Genomic DNA, 8134 nt, shown 5'->3' with positions numbered 1-8134 from the left:
ATGGCACCTGACAACAACAACAACAACATCCAGCCTTTGAGAGAGACACAGTAATGAAGAGATGCCTGCATGAAGGGCACTAGAGAATTTCCAATTTATACAGGCTTTTCCTAGCTCAGGTTTCTCTGCTCTTCCCCATGGCTCCTCAGTGCCACCTGGTTAGAATTAAACCTCTTGGTAGGTCACTCAAGATCTTCCACAGATTAACCCAACTCTGCCACAACTCTGCCCATCTGCCAGTGTGGTTCTTGGATAGTCTCCACTGCCCAACCACCATTCCATTTAGTGCCTCCGCATCTTTGGCCCCACTGTTGCCTTTCCTTGGGCTGCTTTATTCTGTTTGAGACTCTCTTATCTCTCTGTTCTTCCTCACTCTCCTCAAGGTCTAGCTTGAAAGTTATTCCCTCTGTGAAGCTTCTCTATTCTCTTCAAGTACAATCAAGTATGCCAATTTTGCACTTTCCATAGCACCATTGTGAAAACGCTACAGTAGAGGTAAGAAGAGTAGGTCTTGTGTTAGTCAGTGTGCCTCGCTCCCCTACAGCGTTTCTTGAGGGCAAAGAATATATCTTACTTATCATGGTAACCAAAGGAGCTCTGGTAGCATAATGGTTACGAGTCGGGCTGCCAACCTCAAGGTCAGTAGCTTGAAACTACCAGCAGTTCTGAGGAAGATAGATGAGGTGTTCTGCTCCTGTAAAGATTTACAGCCTTGGAAACCCTGTGCAGGGTCACTATGAGTCGGAACCAACTCCACGGTACTTAACAACAACAACATCATGACAACCAACATAGTAGCTTGAACACAGTAAGCATTTAGAATGTCAATCCAAATCAGTTGATGAAATGGAATCCTTAGAAGAAAAATGAAACAGTGTAGGTAGCATCTTAACTGAGTGAACATTTGGCCCAAAGGATAGTAAAACCCAAACTAAACTTGCTGCCTTAAGGCCATCCTGACTAATGGGGAGCCCTCGTATTATGGAGTAGGATTGCTCCACAGGATTTTCTTGGCTATAAGCAAACTGCCAGACCTTTTGTCTGTGGCATCACTTGGTGTGTTTGAACCACCAATCTTTAGGTTAGTAGTCAAGTGCAAATTGTTCACATCACCCAGGGATCAAAGGATAGTAAAACCTAAATCCACTGTCATCAAGTCAATTCCAATTCATAGACCCCTATAGGACAAAACAGACTGCTCCACAGAGTTTCTGAGCAAATCTTGATGGAAGCATGCTATCTTGTTTTACTCCTGCAGGGCAGCCCAAGGCCTAATCCACGGCACCACCAGAATTTCTAAAAGATAGTTAAAAACAAAATCAAGCTCACTAACATCAAGTGGAGTCCTGGTGTGGTGCTGCAGGGTAATACAGTGGACTGCAAGGTCAGTTTGAACCAAAGGTCAGTGGTTCAAACTCACCAGGCACTCCTCAGAAACCTATAGAGGGTTGCTATGCATCAGAACCAATTCTAAGGCACTTAACAATGGTCATCGAGTAGATTCTAACCCACTGCCCCCAATCAGGGTTTTGGAGGTTTTCAATCTTTATGGACGGAGAAAGCTTCACTTCTGTCTTGTAAAGTACCTGGTGCATTTGAACTGACAACCTTGCAGTTAGCAGTTCAGTGCTTATCCTACAGCACCACCAGGGTTCCATAAATTATTTCCAATCCAAGGAGTCTGTATTACTAGGAGCTTATAAGGGAAATGATGGAAACCTGCTAGCTACTTTTTTAATATTAAAAAACAATTGAGAATAGTTCTTCAACGAATTATAACAAAAGCAACATCTGACAATAATACCATGTCAGTTCAAAGGAAAGAAACATGACAACAGTCCAGATTTGACTTTGGTTATTTTATGCTAATTGAATGCCCAATTGGCAATTGCATCTACTTCCTTGGTTGTAAGGAACAATTAAAGGTACCCATTGGCAGGCAGTCTAGCACAGGCAGAATATGCACTCCATAAGCAACTACTGTTTGAATAAGTGAATAAATGAATTTAAAAATCCTGATGATTAGAGCATGCTTATGTTAAATATCTGGGCATCACACTTTGAGAAGGACACTAACAATGTGGAGTTTATCTAGAATTGGGAAATAGGCTAGTGCTAGAACTAGAAACGCATGGAAAGTTGGAGAAACTAAAGATGTTTAACCTAAAGAACATAAATCCAAGGGACTTTGATAACTCCTTTCAAATATTTACTAAGCTTTCATTATAAGGAGGCCAGATTTGTTCGATTGCATGCCCGAACAAGGACCTAGACAACGTTTCTAAATGGAAGATGATTTCAGCTTAACCTAAAGACTTTTTTTTAACAACTGGAAGTTGTTGTTTTTTTTTTTTTAAACTAGAAAGGTCCATGTCCAAAGCAGTGAGTTGTCTAGCACTGAAGAAACTAAGCAATGGCTGGACTACCTTTCTGTAGAGCTACTGTAGAAGAGCTTCAGGCATCTGATGAGAAGTTGGACTAGATCCCATCATCCTTGAGAGCCCATGGGCCTAAATGATAGCCTTTTTTCCTCCCCTCTTACTCAACACACTCAAATACATTAACTGGGAGTTATTACCTGTTTCCTGGTAAATTTCATAAATTTCACTCTTGGAAAATGAGAATGTTCAATATAACCATGTTTTAGTGGTTCAAGTAGATCAAATTCACAGTCAAGTCCCACAAAATATTTGCTTGGAATATTGAAGTAGTTTTCCAGAAGTGTTCTGCAAGCACCTTCTCGGACTGTGAAATTCCGTACCTCCAGAGGAATTTGCTTAGGAACAATATCTACCAAGATTTCCATTCCATTCACAGTTTGGAAACCATTAGCCACATCCAGTAAAAAACGGTCCTGGTGTTGGTCAGGAGCTGTCTGCACATAGTGTATATTGCCATCATCATATCCTGCTGTGTAAAACTCAAAGGGGACTTTCCATCTGTACCCAAGCTGTCTTCTTCTGATACAGAATTTCGGAGATATCCATGCATTGGTGTAACTCTGATGGTAAACACTGCCTCCAAGGGAATACGATCTTAATGCACAGCCTTCAGTTCACATAAACCATACACAAAGAAAAGACACCAAAAAAGGAAAGCGTATTAACACAGGTTTAAAAGTCAAGACCTTTGATGAATCAAATTGTTTCCTATTAAAATCCACAAATGGCATAAGGTATAATCAAGGTTGTTGTTGTTGTTATTGGTAGGTGTCACTGAGTCAGCACCAACTCATAGCGACCCTATGTACAACAGAAAAAAACACTGCCTGGTTCTGTGTCAACCTTATAATTGTTGCTATGTTTGAACCCAATGCTGCTGCCACTGAGCCAATCCATCTTGTTGGGGGTCTTCCTCTTTTTCTCTGACCCACCAGTTTACTAAACATGGTATACTTCTTCAGTGACTGGTCCTTCCTAATAATATGTCTGAATAGGTCCTTCCTAATAATATGTATGAGAGATGAATTCTGGCTATACTGGCTTCCAAGGAGCACACTGGCTTCACTTCTTCCAACACGGATCTGTTTTTTCTTTTGGAAGCCCATTGTACTTTCAGTATTCTCCTCTAACACTGTAACTCAAATACATCAATTCTTCTAAGGTCTTCCATATTCACTGTCCAGCTTTCGCATGCATATGAGGTTATTGAAAATACTATGGCTTGTGTCAGGAGCACCTTAGTCTTCAAGCTGACATTTTTGCTCTTGAACACTTTCAAGAGGTCTTGTACAGCAGATTTCCCTAATGCAATACATTGTTTAATCATAGTTAAACATAGTTTAAATCAGAGTCTGTTCTGATTGGCCAGTGCCCATGTCAATACATTGAATATCATCCCTAGTCTTAAAGTAAAGCAATGATCAACAGTTAGTGTTATTAGGACCAGTCCCTGGAAAAGAACATCATGCTTGGTAAAGTAGAGGATCAGCAAAATGAGAAAGACCCTCAAGAAAATAGATTGACAAAGTGGCTGCAACAGTGGGCTCAAACATAGCAACAAGTGTGAGGATGATGCAGGACTGGAAACAAGTGTTTCATTCTGCTATACATAGGGTCACTGTGAGTCTGAACCAACGTAACAGCTGGTAACAACAGCAATGGTCAACAACACTTAAGTAGCTAATAAACTATTAAAAGACCCCATTCAAAGCAGCAAGAAACAAAGGACCACAGGAAGCTGAAGTGAAAGAAATAAAATGATTAAAAGAAGGAATAAAGGTGGTGAAAGAAGCAGCAGTTGAATCACTAAAAGCACAAGACCCTAGAGGATCGTTTATTTGTCTTCCCCATTGTAACTAGTTCAGCATTTTCAATACGTTTGATTTCTTGATTCAGCAAAATCCATCTCAAAGCTGTGATTGTAACTGATTTACAATTGCTGAACTACATGTGCCCCCTTGTGGTGAGACATGTATATAAACCATTTAAGTTCTTGTAATGCCAAATTATGGTGTTGGAGGAGACTATTCAAAGTGCTATGGGCTGCCAAAAGAACCAATAGATCTGTTTTGGAAGAAGTGCAGCCAGAGTGCTCCTTGGAGGCCAAGATGGCCAAACTTTGTCTCTCGTACTTTGGACATATTGTCAGGAAGGAGCATTTGCTGGAGAAGGATACCATGTTTGGTAAGGTGGAGGGTCAGAGAAAAAGAGGAAGACCCCCCAACGAGATGGATTGGCCAAGTGGCATCGATGGATTCAAGCATGGCAACAATAGTGAGGTTGGCCCAGGATTGGGCTGTGTTTCGTTCTTCTGTGCATAAGGTCGTTATGGGTTGGTACCAACTCGATGGCATCTAACAACAACAACAACAAATGCAAAGTTGGTTTGAATTGCAAGGTGAGAAGTTCAAGGTCACCAGCTGCTCCTCAGAAACCCTATATGGGTCAATATAGGTCAGAACTGACTCGACGGCAGTTAACAACAACAAATTCCCTGTAGGATCAGCACTGGACTATTAACCATAACTTAAGGTTGCTATGCGCTGGACCAGCCTCGACAGCACACAATACCAACAACAATTGTTGTTGTTGTTGTTAAGTGCCGTCGAGTCGGGTCCGACCCATAGCGACCCTGTACAGGGTTTCCAACAACAATAGGCTCCTAAAAAGGAGTACTGGTTGTGCCATGGATTAGGCATCAGGCTGTTAAGCTTCAGGGTGAAGATCTACCAGTTACTCCTCAGGAGAAAGAAGGTGGTCTGCTCCTGTAAAGTCTGTAGTTTCAGAAACTCTATGTCAGGTCTATGAGTTAGAATTTACTCAGTGGCAATGGGTTAGGTTTGATTTAGTTTAAGCTGCTGAAAAAAGGGGACCTGGTCACATCATGGGTTAAGTATTAGGTTGCTAATCACAAGGTCAGCAAAGCCCACCAGACGCTCTATTGGAGAAGGATGAAGCTGCCTCATCCTTTATAAAGATTTCATCTTGGAAACCCTATAAAGGGTCACAATGAGTCAGAATCAGCTTGATGGCAGTAGGTTTATTTCTGGTTTTGTTTAAGCTCCTGAAGAAAGAAGTCTAGTGTCACAGTGGTTAAAGCGTTAGATTGTTAACCAAAAAAACAGTGGTTCAAATCTACCAACCTAATCCACCAGCCATTCCAGGGGAGAAGAATGTGACAATATACTTCCAAAGATGTACAGTCTTGGAAACTTCATGAGGTAGTTCTACTCTCCATACAGGGTCGCTATGAGTCAGAATTGACTTTATGGTAGTGGGTTTGGTTTGTTTATTTAATCTCCTAAAAAAAAAAATTGAGAAATGCTAGTGGGTCCCATATTTCCTTATTTGAAACTCACTCTGTTTCTGATTTGAATTCATTACTACTTGATACAACTGACTGCATTTAGCAAACAAGAAATCCTGAGGGTAGATTCAAAATAACCTACATTCCTGGCCAATCCTCATAAAGCACATTGATTACCCTAAAAAGAACACCCCTTCCTAACCTTGATCACAAGTACATGCCTGCTGGAAGTTTCCAAGTAGAAGTCACAGGAAACCAGGTGGTTTTGTAGTGTGAGGTCTCACCTCTGGCATTCGACGTATTTATGCCAATTGCATCCATCAAGTTCAGGGAACTAAATAAGGTCACATTCAGAGCTCTGGAAGAAATGGAGTAATAGTACACTCAGCTGTTTCAGGATTTATTCATGTGTTCGCTAAGTTACGTTAAGTTTTAATACTTAACTTTACAGTATTGCAAATATAACTAAGATCAAATAAACTATGGCAGTGTTGCTATGAGAAATAAATGTAAGTAAAGATCTCTTAATTTATCATAAAAATATATCTTCCTTTCCCATCCCTCATTTCATGCTAAATTAACACACACACACAAACACACACACATACACATAGACACAGCTTCAAAATAAGGCTGCCTATTATTGTTTTAAATGCCATGGGTTCAGTTCTGATTCATAGCAACCCTATAACAGGGTTTCCAAGGAGCAGCTGGTGGGTTTGAACAAGCGAGCTAGTGCTTATCCTACAAAGCCACACCAAGCTCTAAAATAAGGCTTAGAATTGCTTACATTCCATTTTCAACTTCAGGACAATGAGTAGTATCGAAGTTATGACAACTTTTCGTTTTTCTCTTCAATGGCATATACATTTAAAAAAGAAAAAGAAAAAAATGTCATTCCAAACACCGGGAAGAACCAGGCAATGTTTTGCTGTTTAGTACACAGGATCTCTGCATCAGAACTTGATTCTACAACACCTAACAACAACAATAACTGTCTACTCCCTCACCCAAAATAAACCCACTGCTGTCAAGTCGATTTCTACTCAGAGTGACTCTACATAGGGTTTCTGAGATGAAATCTTTGTCTGCTGCAGAGCAGCTGGTGAATTTGAACCACTGACCTTGCAGTTAGCAGCCCAATGCTTAACCCACTATGCCACCAGGGCTCCTAGCACCAACATCAGGAGACAAATCAACACATAAGTAGCTTTCTGAAGCCAACCACAAATCAGCCTCTGTGGTTCTGGAGAGTGAGAATGCTTAGTATTAAATCAACTACTTACCTGAAGTCTCACTCTATTCAGTTTTACAGGTTTTCCTTCTTTCACTATAAGGGTCTTGCTGTGCAGAACTTGGGTGTGATGTTGATCGCGTTCCAAGCCCACTTGTACGTGGACTCCCACTTCTAAATATGTTTCTTTAACTTTCACTCTCAAGTTGAACACATCCAAGTTGCCACTGCCATCATGCCTGTAGTTCACGTGACCTTGCTTCAAGTCATCCTGGGAAAATGAGCAGGACACAGATTTGCCAGCCAGGACTTGCCCATGCTTTGGTGCCTGCACAATGTGGAATTCAATGTCATGGTCCGATCTGACGTCTTGGTTTGTTGTGACACTAAGGTTAGCTGTGGTGAGGTAACTATCTTTTCCTCTCTGTACAAGCAATCCAGTGTTATTAGCTATCCGGATATAAGGGTCTGACACACTGACCTCGAGTTGGGATGATATGTAGTGGACACCATCTGTCACAAACAGCACAAAGCGACCAGAGTCTGCACCATGATGCCTAAAGAGCATGCGCCCCTCCCGCAGGTCCTTCTGACTGAACTGGTAGAGTTTCTGAGTGGGCTCATTGGTTCGCACCAAATCCCCATTCGGGATGCCCCACCGAGTTTATAGCAACTACCCATCGTCAAAATCTGACTCGGGGTCATGGTAACAGAGATCTGCTAGGGTCAGTAAGCACTGGCCATTCTGCACAACATTAAAGACCTTATCTACCACACTTACTGGTTTCTCATCATTCTTTAAGCCAACAGAAAAGTTGACTTTGATTTCTGCAGATAAATGCTCTGTGCCAAGATCTCTAACTGCTCCCTCTTGCCCTGGTCCTTGTTGGAGGCCACAACAAGGAATTCATCATGTAGGGTTTCAGAGTCATCATGAACATAAATTAGCCTCTCGTCCACTATGTCTTGATCAGTGAACACAGTGATGTCGCCATTACTTCCCAGAGAATCAGAAATGTTAATCAGCTTCCCATGTTGAGGCCTCATGATGATTCTGTATTGGAAGATCTGATTGTCCAAGGTTTGAACAAATAATTCTGATTTTGTAATTAACTTCCCTTCTCCTTCTTTCACAAATAATCCTTTGTTGAT

Source organism: Chrysochloris asiatica, unplaced genomic scaffold, assembly GCF_000296735.1.
Source record: "Chrysochloris asiatica unplaced genomic scaffold, ChrAsi1.0 scaffold00082, whole genome shotgun sequence".
NCBI lineage: Eukaryota > Metazoa > Chordata > Mammalia > Afrosoricida > Chrysochloridae > Chrysochloris > Chrysochloris asiatica.
The sequence above is the reverse complement of the archived record's forward strand: the minus strand, read 5'-3'. Positions refer to the sequence as shown.